At 50.7% G+C, this 14,624-nt stretch overlaps 1 long non-coding RNA gene across 1 annotated transcript; it reads left to right on the top strand.

The window, feature by feature from the left end:
• Nucleotides 1–9,640: 9,640 nt before the first annotated feature.
• On the top strand, nt 9,641–12,863 carry LOC135291928 (uncharacterized). Its single transcript, XR_010354570.1, has 2 exons — nt 9,641–12,007; nt 12,438–12,863. It is a non-coding gene; the product is annotated as an uncharacterized LOC135291928 (long non-coding RNA).
• Nucleotides 12,864–14,624: the final 1,761 nt, after the last annotated feature.

Below are 14,624 nucleotides of genomic sequence, written 5' to 3'. Positions count from 1 at the left end.
GAGTCCAAATAGACACATCCACAGCCTCTCCTGCATCCACCAGGAGGGTCACCTGGTCATAAAAGGAGACCAGCTTGGTCAAACTCGACCTACCCCTCCTGAACCCATGCTGGCTGGGTCTGATACCCTGGCCATGCTGGAAGTGCTGGCTGATGACACTCAGTATAAACTGTTCCATTTCCTCACTGGGTACTGAGGTCAGACTGACTGGCCTGTAATTACCTGGATCCTCCTTCCCACCCTTGTTGTGAATGGGAGTCACATTGGGCAGCTTCCAGTTATCTGGAACCTCAGCTGTGAGCCAGGACTCCTGGTAAATGATGGAGAGCAGCTTGGCAAGCTCATCTGCCAACTCCCTCATCGCCCTGGGATGAGGGATGGGATCCCATCTGGTCTCATGGATTTATGAATACCCAAGCAGCTCAGCAGTTCTTTGACTGCCTTCTCCTGGATAATGGGGGCCCATTCTGCTCCCTGATACCATCAACCAACCCAAGAGGGAAGTTTCCCTGAAGGCAAGTCATCTTCCCACTAAAGAGTGAGGCAAAAAAGGCATTAAGCACCTCTGTCTTCTCCTCAGCTGCAGTTACCAAATTCCCTCCTGCATCTAATAAAGAACAAGGTTGGTCTTACGCTTCCTTTTATCGTTAATATATTTGTAAAATCATTTTCTATTATTCTTTACTGAAGTCACTATTCTAAGTTCAAACTGAGCTTTGGCTTCCCTAATTTTCCTTCTTCATTCTCTCCCGAGAGACCTGACCCTGGTTCCGAAGAGGATTCCTCCTCCTTTTATTCTTAAGTTCCTTGAAAACCTCCTTGCCCATCCAGGCTGCACGTTTGCCTCTTCGCCTCATCTTTCAGCACACAGGGACAGTCTGTTCCTATGCCCTCAAGATCTCTGTTTTGAAGCACGTCCACTTTTCCTGAACACCTTTGCTTTTAAGGACTGCTTCCCAAGGAACTCTTTGAATAAACCTCCTAAATAGGCCACAGTCTGCCCTCTGAAAGTCCAGTATAAAAGTCTTGTTGATGTTCCTCCTGACTTCACCAGATACCAAGAACTCTGTAACTTCATCATCACTCTGCCCCAAGTGGCCGCCAACCACCACATCTCCCACCAGCCCATCTCTGCAAAAAACCAGATCTAACATAGTCCATCCCCTGGTCGGCCCACCCACCAGCTGTGACAAAAAGTTGTCCTCCACACACTCTAAAAATTTCCTGGACTGCCTCTTTTCAGTTTTATTAAGTTCCCAGCAAATGTCTAGCAAGTTGAAGTCACCTACAAGAACAAAGGCTGATGATCCAGAAACATTCTCTAGCTGCTTATAGAATGAGTTGTCTACCTCTTCTTCCTGGCTGGGTGGATGATAACAGACTCCCAGTAGGATGTCAGCCTTGTTGGCCTTCCCCCTAATTCTCACCCACAGGTATTCAACTCCATCCTCATTAGTTTCAATACCTGTGGTGTCCAAAGCCTCCCTAAGATAAAGGGCCACCCCTTCCACCCCTTCTCCCTTTCCCATCTCTTCTGAAGAACTTGTAGCCATCCAGTGCAGTACTCTAGCCATGTGAGTCATCCCACCAAGTTTCTGTGATGGGAATTACATCACAGCTCTGCTGTTGGACCATGGCCTCCAGCTCTTGCTGTTTGTTACCCATGCTGTGTGCACTGGTATCCATGCACCTCAGCTGGGCTGCTGATTTCACCCCTAACTCAGGCTTACCACCCTTGGGCCTGCTTCCGGACAGCCCAGCTGCATCCCCTACCCCCTTCAGACCTAGTTTAAAGCCCTCTAAACAAGTTCTACCAGTTCATGAACTAAAAACCGTAATGAGCAAAAGCCCTTAACAGAGAGATGGAGCCCATCTGGTTCCAGCAGGTGCTGTAAAAGTTGCCCCATGACCAAAGATTCCAAAATTCTGCTGATGCCACCAAACCTTGAGCCACTTGTTGATGATGTCAGCTCTCCTATGGCTTTCACAGTTTTTTTCAGAGACCAAAGGGACTGAGGAAAAGACTACCTGTGCCCCTGTCCTATTAACCACTTGTCCCAGTGCCCTAAAGTCCCTTTTACTTGCCTTGACACTCCTCTTTTCAGTCTCGTCACTGCCAGCCTGGAGTATCAGCAGTGGCTAATAATGAGAGGGCTGAATCAGCCCAGGCAGTCTCTCAGTGATATCCCATACCCAAGCCCCAGGGAGGCAGCAGACCTCTCTGTAGTGTGGGTACAATCCACATTTGGGGCCCTCTGTTCCCCTCAGAAGGGAGTCACCCCCCATGATTACACTTTTTTTCCTTTTTGATGTTGGAGGTTGTTATCCTCACAGATGAATCATAATTGGGAGGCTCACTGGGCAGATAATTTTCTTCTAAATCATCTGGCTGACTCTCCAGATCCAGAGGCTCATACCTGTTCTGAAGTGGCACCTGGCCTGGGAGTGGGGGTCAGGAGGAATTTTTATTATTACCTCCTTGAGTAGGTACCCATTCCCATTCCCCTTCATCTACCAGGTGCCCCTCTATTGCCTGACAGTGAGAGGCATAAAAGACAGTGGGAACCAAGGAGAGCATTGCTGCACTCCCAGACCTCATGGAACCAAGGATCCATTGTGACACTGTGGGGCCCAAGGATCCAAGGGACTTTGAGACACCAATGGGTTCCATGGAACCAAAGGAACATTGTGACACGGGGAGGCCTCATGGAATCATGGAGACCATGTGACACTCTGGGGCCTCAGGGAACTGTGGTGACAACAAGTTGGCCAGGAGTGTGGATCTACTGGAGGGTAGGAGGGCTCTGCAGAGGGCCCTGCACAGGCTGGATCCAGGGACCAAATCCAACAAGGTGAGATTTAACAAGTCCAAGTGCTGGGTTCTGCACTTTGGCCACAACAACCCCTGCAGCACTACAGGCTGGGGACAGAGTGGCTGGACAGCAGCCAGGCAGAAAGGGACCTGCAGGGACTGAGGGACAGCAGGCTGGACATGAGGCAGCAGTGTGCCCAGGTGACCAAGAAGGCCAATGGCTCCTGAACTGGATCAGGAATGATGTGGCCAGCAGGAGCAGGGCAGTGATTCTTCCCGTGTGCTGGGCACTGGTTGGGCAGCACCTTGAGTGCTGTGTCCAGTTCTGGGCCCCCAATTTAGGAAGGACATGGAGAGGCTGGAGCGTGTCCAGAGAAGGGCAGCAAGGCTGGTGAGGGGTCTGGAGTACAATTGCTGTGAGGAGTGGCTGAGGGAGCTGGGGTTGTTTATCCTGGAGAAGAGGAGGCTCAGGGGAGACAAGGCGGTGTCAGGGCACAGATGGACTTGATGATCTCCAAGGACTTCTCCAACCTTGCTGATTCTGGGATTCTCTGAAACCACCCTTGAAGCAGTTGCAGGATGAGCCCTGGGCCTCCTCCTCAGAAGCTCCAGCAGCCCAGGTCCCTCAGCTTCTCCTCCCAGCCCCAAAGCCCATCCTGTCAGTCCTGCAGAGCCTCTGCAGCTCCTCCTCATTGCCCAGAACAGGGAGCTCCACAGGCAGACACAGCAGCCCAGATGTGCCCCCCTGGCCTGGGCTGCCTCTGGCAAGGGAGCAGCACCAGGCACTGCAGGAGCCTGAAGACAATTCCTGCAGCACTTGGAGGATGATACTGCTCCCAAGGGACGTTCCCATGGTGCCAAGTCAGGAACTGGAATGGGGAGTGGGGCCAGAGAGGAAAGGGCAAACAGGGATGGGCTGTTTGCAGGGGAGGGAACAGGGGTGGCAAAAGGAAGAAATCTGTGGCAGGAAGAGTGAAGAAAGCAAAGGGTAACCAAAGGAAATGCTTGTGGCAGTTTGGGGGTGGCTGCCAGGCAGCCCTGGCTCTGAGCAACAGCGTCTGCAGTGGCACAGGAAACTCCCAGCTCAAGGGAACAAACTTTCTGGCTGACTGCAGAGGCCAGGACAAAGCTGAGTGGTTTCCCTGGTGTCCCCCAGCCCTTGCTGGCCCCAGGGGCTGATGCCATTTGTGCTCCCTCAGATTCATGTCCCCACAGCACCAGCATGGGTGTGCTCCCGCCTGCTCTGTGCAATGCAAACAGGGGCTCCTGAGCCAGTGCTGCCGTGGCTGTGCCTGCAAGGATGGGGCACCTCTGTGAGCTGGGGGAGAGGCCAGGGCTGCAGAGGGGGGATGTTGTTGGCAGCTCCATAAGGACGCTCTGGGACGCTGCCCTGGGCTGTGCAGCACCCTGGGGATGGATCAGCCCCTGCTCTGCTGCTCCTTCCCGTCTCCCCCAGGGCCCTTGCAGAGCCCCAGCCATGCTGTTTGCCCCCAGCCTGCCCACGGCCATCCTGGAGCTGCTCAGCCTGGGGCTTTTCTGTGCTAAGCATTGGCCTGGCCATGTTCTTGAGAGAGCCTGGGCAAGGAGCCTGGAGCCCCCAGGGCCTGGCCTGAGGCGTCAGCGCTGCCCCAGCAGTGCCCATGGCCTGTCCCTGCTGCAGCCCCGGCACTGCCACCCCCAGGACTGTGCCTGGCCCCGAGAGCACTCAGGTCCTGCAGCAACACCAGGGCCACCAGGGCAGCGGGGCAGGGCCACGGCAGCAGCACTGGCAACACCAAGTGCTGCTGCTGCTGCTGGGCACAGCTGCTGTGCCAGCACTGATCTGCCCCAGCTCTGCACACAGACATTGCTGCTGCAACTCCAGAGAAGGCAACAAAAGGGCATCTCTGCAGGAAACTTTGCTGGGAGATCCTTTAGTTTGTTTCAAGCCACTGAGAGCGGAGCCCCTCATTGATACACTCTGTGGCCACAGGGAAGGTGGAGAGAAACAAAATGAGAAGTAGCACAGACAATGGCATTTCTTTGTGGACAATATGAAAAAAAGTAAAAGAAAGAAAACCTTTAAAATTAAACCAGCAAGAAGTATCAAATATTACTTTTATTACAAGTGATTTGCAGAAATTGGCCTGCACTTGAATATTTCTGGAACCATCCGGTCATCAGTCTCCACACTGCAGCCTTGAGCTCCTGGCTCCTCAGGCTGTAGATGAGGGGAATAAGAGCTGGAGGCAACGAGTACAGAACTGACAGTACCAGATCCATGGGTGGGGAGGAGATGGAATGGGGCTTCATGTAGGAAAATATACCAGTGCTGAAGAACAGGGAGACTGCAGCCAGGTGAGAGAGGCAGGTAAAAAGGCTTTGTGCTGTCCCTGCTCAGAGGGGATCCTCAGCACGGCCCTGAAGATCTGCACATAGGAGAAAACAATGAACACAAAACAGCTGGAAGTTAAACACACAGTAACAGAAAGATGCCAAAGTTCCCTGAGGGAGGATTTGGAGCAGGAGAGCCTGAGGATCTGGGGGATTTCACAGAAGAAGTGGCACAGGGCATTGCCATGGCACAGGAGCAGAGAAAATGTATTGGCTGTGTGCATGAGAGCAGTGAGAAAGCCAGAGGTCCAGGCAGCTGCTGCCATGTGGGCACAAGTTCTGCTGCCCAGGAGGGTCCCGTAGTGCAGGGCTTTGCAGATGGACATGGAGCAGTCGTAGCACATGATGGTCAGGAGGGAAAACTCTGCTGAGAAGAAGAACATAATTAAAAAGATCTGTGCAGCACATCCTTTGTGGGAGATGTTCCTGGTGTCTCAGAGGGAATTGTGCATGGCTTTGGGGACAGTGGTGCAGATGGAGCCCAGGTGGCTGAGGGCCAGGTTGAGCAGGAAGAAGAACATGGGCGTGTGCAGGTGGTGGCCACAGGCTACGGCGCTGATGATGAGGCCGTTGCCCAGGAGGGCAGCCAGGGAGATTCCCAGCAAGAGGCAGAAGTGCAGGAGCTGCAGCTGCCGCGTGTCTGCCCATGCCAGCAGGAGGAAGTGGCTGATGGAGCTGCTGTTGGACATTTGTGGTGCCTTGGCGTGGGGATCTGTATAAAATGTAATCATGAAGTAGTTAAGGTTTGGAGAGGACTCTAAATATCCTAGCACAGCTTGGGGGCACTTTTCCCCCACTGCCTGCCCAGTGCTCTGCTGCCTGGAGCTGTCTCTGCCAGCAGCTGCTTCCCTGTGCCCAGGGCTGGGCCCTGCCAGTGCTGCCAGAGCCCAGCCCAGCTCTGGGGGCTCAGCTCTGCTTTGCAGACCCCTCCCAGCTCTGGCACTGCCGAGGGGCAGCTCTGGCTCTGCAGGCTCTGATGGCAATATCAGAGCAACCCTGAGGATGGTGGAAAAGCAACACTGATGCTGCCTGTGAGGTGCCCTGTGCTGATTCCTGTCACTGAATGTTTTAGTAAGATCTGAGAAAAATATTTTTATTTTTTCCCAAACTTAACTGAGAGATTAATGTCTGTGGGAAGTTTCCTATCCAGACAACCCCTACCACTAGATTAAAAAAGCAGGATTTTTCGTTCTATGCAGCCCCTTCCTTGCTCTGCTCCCTTTATCATCTAACTGTAAATGTTCTGCAGTTAAATGCCATTTTTGGAGCAGTCCTGAACAGTGCAGCATCCTCACCACCCCGGGAGAACAATTGCAAGCCTTACCAGCTGTCTCCTTCCACTCAGATCTTGTGCCCCAGTGCTGGGAGCAGCTGCCAGGGCTGGCTGAGAGCTGTCCCTGGCAGGCAGCAGAGTCCCTGCCCCAGCACAGCGCCCTGGGCTGCAGGAGCCTGCTCTGCAGGACAGCCCTGGGCACCCCTGGCTGCTCTGCACAAGAGAGAATCTGAGAATGTACTCACAGAGTCTGCAGGCATTGGGATGTTCCAGCTTTAGCACATGGCTCCAGGAGCTGCAGCTGCATTGTCCTGCAGCCAGAGGTTCCTGTGCCAAGGGCTGGCAGTGATTCTGCCCCAGGCACTTCTCAGCACCTTCCCAGCCCTGACTGATTCAAGCTCTCTGTGCCTCTGGGCTGTGCCCGGGCTGGCTGCAGGCAGTGCCCCAGCCCTGCTGGGCTGGCAGAAGAGCTGCTCCTCAAGAGAAATGTGCTTTTGAAGCTCTTCTTGCTGACCAGGAGCTGCCTCTGTGCCAGGAGCTCAGCTCAGCCCAGCAGCACAGACACAGAACAAGGACTTGAATGACCCTCTGGGGCTTTGTGCTCAGGCCCTGAACATCAGTCCCTGAGAGGCAGCTGCAGAAACCTCTCCAGAACTCCAAGTTAGAATCCAACTCCAAAGTTTCTTGGTCTTTTAATGGGTCCCTCTAAGGGACACAACTGAGAAAGTGTCCCCAGGCCCCAGGCAGAGCAGAGAACTGGAGGCAGTGATGACAGGTGGGAGCAAAGAGAAGCCAAGTCTTGGTGACCTGGGGCACAGCAGCAGGGTCTGTGCCACCAAGGGCTGGGAGGAGACACCTTGTCCTGAGGCCCTGGGGCCTCCTGGCACAGCCCCAGCCAGGCTGGGCACTGTCAGCCCCTTGTCCTGCCCTCAGCATCCCCCCCATAGCCCACATCCCAGTGGCCTCAAGGATCTGCTGGAAGGAGTCCCTGGGGAGCCTTGCTCAGCAATGGCCCTGGGGGCTCCTGAATGCTCCCAGGGACTGCAGGTTTTTCAAAGGACTGTGGGTTTGGCTTTTGTCTTGGAGTCTCTGAGAGTTTTGTGCAATCATGGCCTCCAATTATCTGCTGTAATTAGTCCCTGGAGAGGCTTTGTCAGTAACAGCATCCAGTGGGGCTCATTAATGCTTCAAGGTACTTCAGTTATTTTAAGGTACTTGGTGCTTCCCTTTTGATACAGACTCTGTGAGAGGTTTGTGCAATCATGGCCCCAGTTATCTGCTTTAATGAGTCCCTGGAGAGCTTTGTACTGACATTCCTTGCGGCTCATTAGTGGTTTGAAATGCTCAAGGTTTTTAAGGTTCTTTGGATTTTCTGTTCCACACTGAGTCCCTGAGAAGCTTTTTGTGCCATCCTGGCCTCCAATTCTCTCCTCTATGGCGTCCATTAAGAGCTTGTGTTGGGGGTGGACCTCAGTGGGACCCATTCATGCTTTGAGACACTTTGGGTGTTTCCTCTGGCTTGGACTCCTGGAAAGGTTTGTGCACTCTCCTCTCAGACCCTGAGGTTCCAGGGCTCATCTCCAAATTCATCATGGGGCTCATTAGGATCAGGCAAGTTCTGACAAACCATGGCTCTGCCTTGATTTCCCTTTGTTCTCATGCAGTTCATCAGGAATGTTTCTGTAGTGTTTTTTCTCTCCAATTTGAGATTTCTTGGCCAATGCATCAATTAGCGTGGTGGGCTCAATGTTGGCCAATTACCAGTGCACTCACTAGAATATTCTTACTCATTTCCTGCTGTGAGACAGGATTAGGAGAAAGGCAAAGTTGGCTCAAAACTTTAAAAGGGTATAAAGAAAGGTTTATTAATACTAACTAAAAGAAAGTGCAATAAGAATCAGAACAAAACTTTTGGAACACTTTTCTTTCCCTACAACCTTTTCTTTCTTACTGACAATGTAAAGAGACAAAACCTAATATTTTCAGTTTACCTTCTCTAGAGTAGTCTTCCTTCAGTTCATGTAGGGAGAGGAGTCTCTCTTTCTTGCTATGGAGACTTCTCCATAAGAAAAGAGTTCTCTTGTGGCTCTCAATTTCCATTAATAGCAGCCACCTGGAAAATCTGCAATCATGAAGTCCCTCCCATTTTTTGACAGCTTTTCCCACAGTTGTGTTTATGGGCCATGTCAACTAATGGGGTATTAGTTTAAAGATGAGCTGTTTAAGAGCAAATGTTCTCTTCATCTATTTCTGAAATCATCTTCATCTCTGAGAACAGTGGTTTTCTTCTTCTCCCTATGAGGGCACAGGGTCTCATCACTCTGCTCTGTCTGTTCAAACTTCACATGGGAACACAGCTACTTCAACATTTGCTTACTTTACCATGGAGGTCTTTCCTGAACAAGTCATCTTCCCATCCTTTTCAATGTGTTATAGGGAAAAAGAGAGTCTGATGTATCAATTACATCCTTCTCTATAGCTTCACAAGAGGATTTCAGTCCCAAGGTTATGGCATTTCCTCATCCCTCCCATCCGGGACTCAACGTCCCCTTCACTGACCTCGGTGTCTTCATGTTGCTCCTCTGTGTGCCTGCACTTTGTCCTTTTCTCTTACTCGAGGGAGGATGGAAGCACTGAAAGAGTTAATATCTCTCCTGAGACCTGCAGATGGTTCCGTGACCCCGGCCGGGCTCGGTCCTTGCGGCCAGAGCTGTTTTACCATGGAGGTTTCTGCAGCGGCTGCGCTGGGGCTGTGTCAGGATGCGCCGCGCTGGGGCAGGGCCAGGATCTCAGCAGCCAGGCCAGAACACAGCAGCAGCACGGCCGGGGCCCATGGCTTCTCCTCCCCCTGCCCGGGGCTTGCGGGTGAACCCCAAAGGTGGCAGAATCTTGGCCGAGCCGGCCCGGCCCGGGGCTGCTCCTGGGGCCCGGCAGATCCTGGCTGGGCCCAGGCTGGCGGCGGGGCAGGGCTCGGTAGCGCCCAGGTGTTGGCAACCGCAGCCATGGCCCGGCCCGGCCTCGGCCCCGCGGCCTCCCCTGCCCTGCCCGGCAGCCGATGGGGCCTGGGGGCTCCCTGGGAAGGGGCCCGGCCCCACGGCAGGAGCCGCCCGGCCCGGCCCGGCTGAGACAGGGGCTGGGCCAGCCTTGTTACCTCTTTGCCAGACAGAACGGAAAGAGACCCTCCCAGGCTTTCTCGTCTTTAACGTGTGTCTTCACAGAGCCGTGTACAGCTTCCTTAGTGGTTTAACAGATTGTCAATTCTCAAAGCTAATTACTGATTGGGTGTTTTTGACAGACATGGAGGAAACTGCTAGCAGCTTCTTTTCGGACATCCCTTCCATGATGCAATACCACCACAACAGCACAGAGCACAGAGCTCCTTTGTCCATATGTAGTGGTCATGGGCCCAAGGTTTCAGAACCCCTCCTTGGGAGATCTCCGGGCCCTCTCCAAGGTGTTTTCAAATGGAAACATTCAGCTCATGGTCTAAGAAAATCACCAGAGGGCAGGGCCAGCCTGACCTGTCTGTTCTGGTTACTTTTGTCTGGGAGCAATCTTTGCATATACAGAATTTGGGAGGCCAAATTCTAATTTTGGCCATGGGCCGTGGGCATGAAAATGGGTTCTTTTCCTAAGGAATGAAGGAACAGAGCTCCATTGTTTCAGGGGCAGATGAGAGCTGACCACCACAGGCCAAGGCCAGCCAGAGCTGGCAGGTTTTTTTTCTGAGAGATGCCCTTGCATATTGGAAAATTTTTTAGGGAAAGTATCAGTTTTGCCAATGGGCATCTGAAAAGAGGGATGGTTCTTTTCATAGCAAGGAAAGCATGGAGCCCCAGTGCTCCAGGAGCTGATGAGAGGCAGCCCTTGACATCCCAAGATCAGCCAGACCTATCAGGTGGCCCCTGGGAGGCCAAGCCAGCCAGACCTGCTCCATGTTCCCTTGGTTCGATGGGGCCCTGACGTGTCATAATGTCCCCTTGGTGACACGAGGTCATGAAGGGTGCTCATGATCTCCATGGTTCCATCAGGTCCCACAGAGTCATAATGGTCTCTGGGTTTCATGAAGCCCTGCTGTGTCACCACAGCCCCTTGGTTCCATGGGCTCCAGTGGTGCCACAATGATCCCCTTGGTTTCGTGAGGTCCCCACAGTGTCCCAGTGATCTCCATGGGAAGGAAAGAACCGACCCCCAGTGTTGCAGGGGCAGTCACCAGAGGCCAAGGCTTGATGGTACTGGCAGATTTTGCCTGGAAGCAACCCTTGGATATACAGAATTTTAGAGGTGGAATCCCAGTTTCAGACATGGACACCTGGGGGAGAAGCACAGTTGTTTTCCATAGGAAGGAAAGCACAGAACAGAGGTGTTTCCAGGGCAGATGAAAGGCAGCCATCAGAGGCCTAGGACAGCCAGACCTCTCTGTCCTGGTAGCTTTTGTCTGAAAGCAACCCTTGGATATAGCAAATTTGGGAGGTGGAATCCAAATTTAGGCCATTTCTGTGTAGATAAGAAGGATGGTTCTTTTCCATGGGAAGGAAAGCACAGAGCCCAAGAGTTTCAAAGGCAGAAGAGGAGAGAGGTGGCTCTCGGGAGGCCAAGCCAGCCAGACCTGTTTGTCCTGGCAGCTTTTGTCATGGAGGAATCCTTGGATATATGGAATTTGGGAGGAAGAATCTCAATTTTGTGCACAGGCACCTTGAGAAGAAGGATGGTACTTTTCCATTGGAAGGAAATCACCAACCCAATGTGTTTGGTAAGCAGGTGAGAGGCAGCCCCCAAGAGGCCAAGGGCAGCCAGACCTGTCTGTCCTGGCATCTTTCATTGGGGGAAAATCCTTGGATGTATGGAGCTCTTGAGATGGAATCCCAGATTTGACCATGGGCACCTGGTCAAGATGAATGGGGGTTTTTTTGTACTGGAAAAAAAGTGTGAAGTCCAAGTGTTCTGGAAGAAGATGAGATGTGGCCACCCTTAGGCCAAGCCAGTCAGACCTGTCTCTGCTGGCACCTTTTGTCTAGGGGCTACCCTTGGCCATAGGGCACTTTGGATGTGGAATCTCAATTTTGGCCGTGGGCACCTGGACAGGAAGAAGAGTTCTTTTCATTACGAAGGAAAGCACAAAGCCCCAGTGTTTTAGAGGCAGATGAGTAGCAGCCCTCAGGAAGCCAAGGCCAGCCACACTTGTCAGTCCTGGCAGCTTTTGTCTGGGAGTTATCCTTGGATATAGGGAATGCTGGAGGCAGATGCCCAATTTTAGCCATGGGTGCCTGGTCGAGATGGATTTTTTTCCCATAAGAAAAAAAATCATATGGTCCCAGTGTTTCAAAGTCAGATGAGAGGTGGTTCCTGGATGGCCAAGGCAGCCAGAGCTGTCACTCCTGGCAGATTTCATCTGGGAACAATCTTTGCATATAAGGAAATTTGGAGGAGGAATCCCAGTTTTGACAATGGGCCCCTGGAGGACAAGGACAGTTCTCTCCCATAGGAAGGAAAGCCCAGAGCCCCAGTGCTTCAGGGACAGATGAGAAAGCAGCCCTCGACATGCCAAGGTCAGCTGGACCTGTCAGGTGATCCCCAGGAGGCCCAGCCAGCCAGACCTGTTCCCTGTTCCCTTGGTTTTGTGGGACCCCACAGTGTCCCAATGGTCTCCTTGGTCCCCTTCCTTCTGCAGTGTCACAATGGCCCCGTGCTTCCATGAGACCTTGCAATGTCACAATGGCTTCATGCTCCCACAAAGCCCTGATCTGTCACCAGGGCCCCTCGGCTCCATGTGCCCTCACTGTGTCACAATGCCTCCTCCATGACACTGGGCTCCACAAAGTCACCATGGACCCTTGGCTCCTTGGGGCCTCTGAGTTTCACAAAGGAGACAGTCCTGGATTGCCAAACAGATTGTATTCTCTTTGCCATCTGTATGGCAGTTGTCTTCTGTTAAGTGGGAAGTTTTCCTTATCTCTTCCACACCCACTCCTTCCTCAGGGCAGACATCTGCTGATAACAGGCTATTGAATGTCACTGCATGACTGATAAGAACTACAGCATCCCATTGTGAGATGATCTGCCCAGAGGGGAGAACCAAGCATTCCTACCAGATATAATCTTAAAAATTCTGGAACACCAACATGGCTTTCTCCACTGGATTTCCCAGAGGAACAGCTGCTGCCTCTTCCACTGGATCTTCAGAGGAAGACTACACCTTTCTACAGGATCCCTGCTCAAACAGAACCGCACCTGACACTCCAGGAGGAGTGCAGCCATATTTCCAATTGGACTGCTACCAACACCGTGACCAGCAGGGTGTCAGGTTGTGTTCTGACTCTGTCAGTGTTGTCTTGCTTTACTGCATTGTTTATTTTATCTTTTTATTTGTTTCCCTAATAAAGAACTGTTATTCCTGCTCCCATATTTTTTCCTGAGAGCCCCTTAATTTCAAATTTATAACAATTCAGAGGGAGGGAGTTTACATTTTACATTTTAGGAGAGGCTCCTGCCTTCCTTAGCAGACACCTGTCTTTTCAAACCAACACAGGGAGTGACATCAATCTCTGCTTAATAACTGGTTTTACTTTAACACAGTTACTTTGAAATCACTTCCTAGTATATTATATAATATGATATATGAAAATATAATATGATATGATATGATATGATATGATATGATATGATATGACATAATATAATATAATATAATATAATATAATATAATATAATATAATATAATATAATATAATATAATATAATATAATATAATATAATATAATATAATATAATATAATATAATATAATATAATATAATATAATATAATATAATATAATATAATATAATATAATATGTAACAGTTGTTATACCTAGGAGCAAATTCTTCTGATTAAGATAATATTGTCTAATCATTACCATAATAGATAATATATATTTATAGAAACAGCTGTGGTTTGCCATCCTTAATCCTGTGGGACAAATTCTAGAAAGGTTTCATTCCACCTTTATAATTCCTTACATACAAAATCTTGAAAGTCTGGGACTGGGATTGGATACATCTGCTTCAAGGCTCCTCTCACAAGAAGGAGTTTAGAAAGCTTGGAGGTCCTTGCAGGTGTTTGGGATCTGTGGGAGCCATTGGGGGTCCAATTTACTGCCCAATTAACAGAAGATAACTGCCCTACCTCTGACAGATGGCAAATAGAATACATATGTTTTCTTTCAATCCAGAACAGCGGGATTTCAAATTAATAAAATGTAATTTAACATTGCTCAAATCTAACACTAATGAAGTTTAACTTTGCTTAGTCTTATCAACCCTGAATTTGCATTAAATTAAACATCATAGAATCAAAAATGGATATCCTTAAAAGTTATACATACAACAAAATATAACTTATTCTGATGCCATTAATAGAAATAAGGCACTGACAAGTTGAACAATCTGTGATTGAAATAACAGCATGATGGATTTACTGGAGGGATTAAGAGGATGTAATTAAGTGTGTCATGATTTTATGTAAATTAGTTTTGAGGGAAGGCCATGGTAGCAACAAATTTTATGAAAGCGTGAATTTGCTAAGACCTTTTAAAGTGAAGTTTTATTGAGAGAAACAACAATGTGGAATTTGGCAAACTGCCCAGCAAACCAGCAGCTTCTGGAAATCGTATTTAGTGTAATTCCAGATGGTCAATTTACCAGCATTTCTGTTAAAGAACCTCTGGCCAGTGCCGTGGTGGGGTGGCCTGGTGGAGCTGTGCCGGGGGCTCGGGGGAACCGCGCCGGGAGCAGCCGAGCCACGCACCCCAAACCGCCCGCGGTTCCTCCTCCTGCCCCAGAGCCTGTGAATGTGCCTCCATGCCAGAGGGAAGGGGCAGGAGATCCCCCAGTGCATCCCCAGCAGGACGGCATCAGCAGCGGGGTTGTCCTGCAGCCAGGGCCGTGCTGGGCTGGGAGATGGAGCAGGAGAGAGGGGGAAGGGGGCACTGACTTCCTCCTCACCTGCCTGAGTGTCTCAGGGCATCTTTTGCTTCCTTGCAGCATTCTCTTCCATTGGGCCAAGGTTTGGTAATGGGAAAACCTGCTTTGGGGAAAAACAAGGGATGAGCACAGAGAGGCTGAAGATCTTCCACCCAAGTCCATCTCTAGAAGTCACCTGGTGTCCATGAAAACCTTCAAAAAACAA

The sequence above is a fragment of the Passer domesticus genome, unplaced genomic scaffold, assembly GCF_036417665.1.
Source record: "Passer domesticus isolate bPasDom1 unplaced genomic scaffold, bPasDom1.hap1 HAP1_SCAFFOLD_149, whole genome shotgun sequence".
Taxonomy (NCBI): Eukaryota; Metazoa; Chordata; class Aves; order Passeriformes; family Passeridae; genus Passer; species Passer domesticus.
This window is presented reverse-complemented; position numbering and strand designations above follow the sequence as displayed.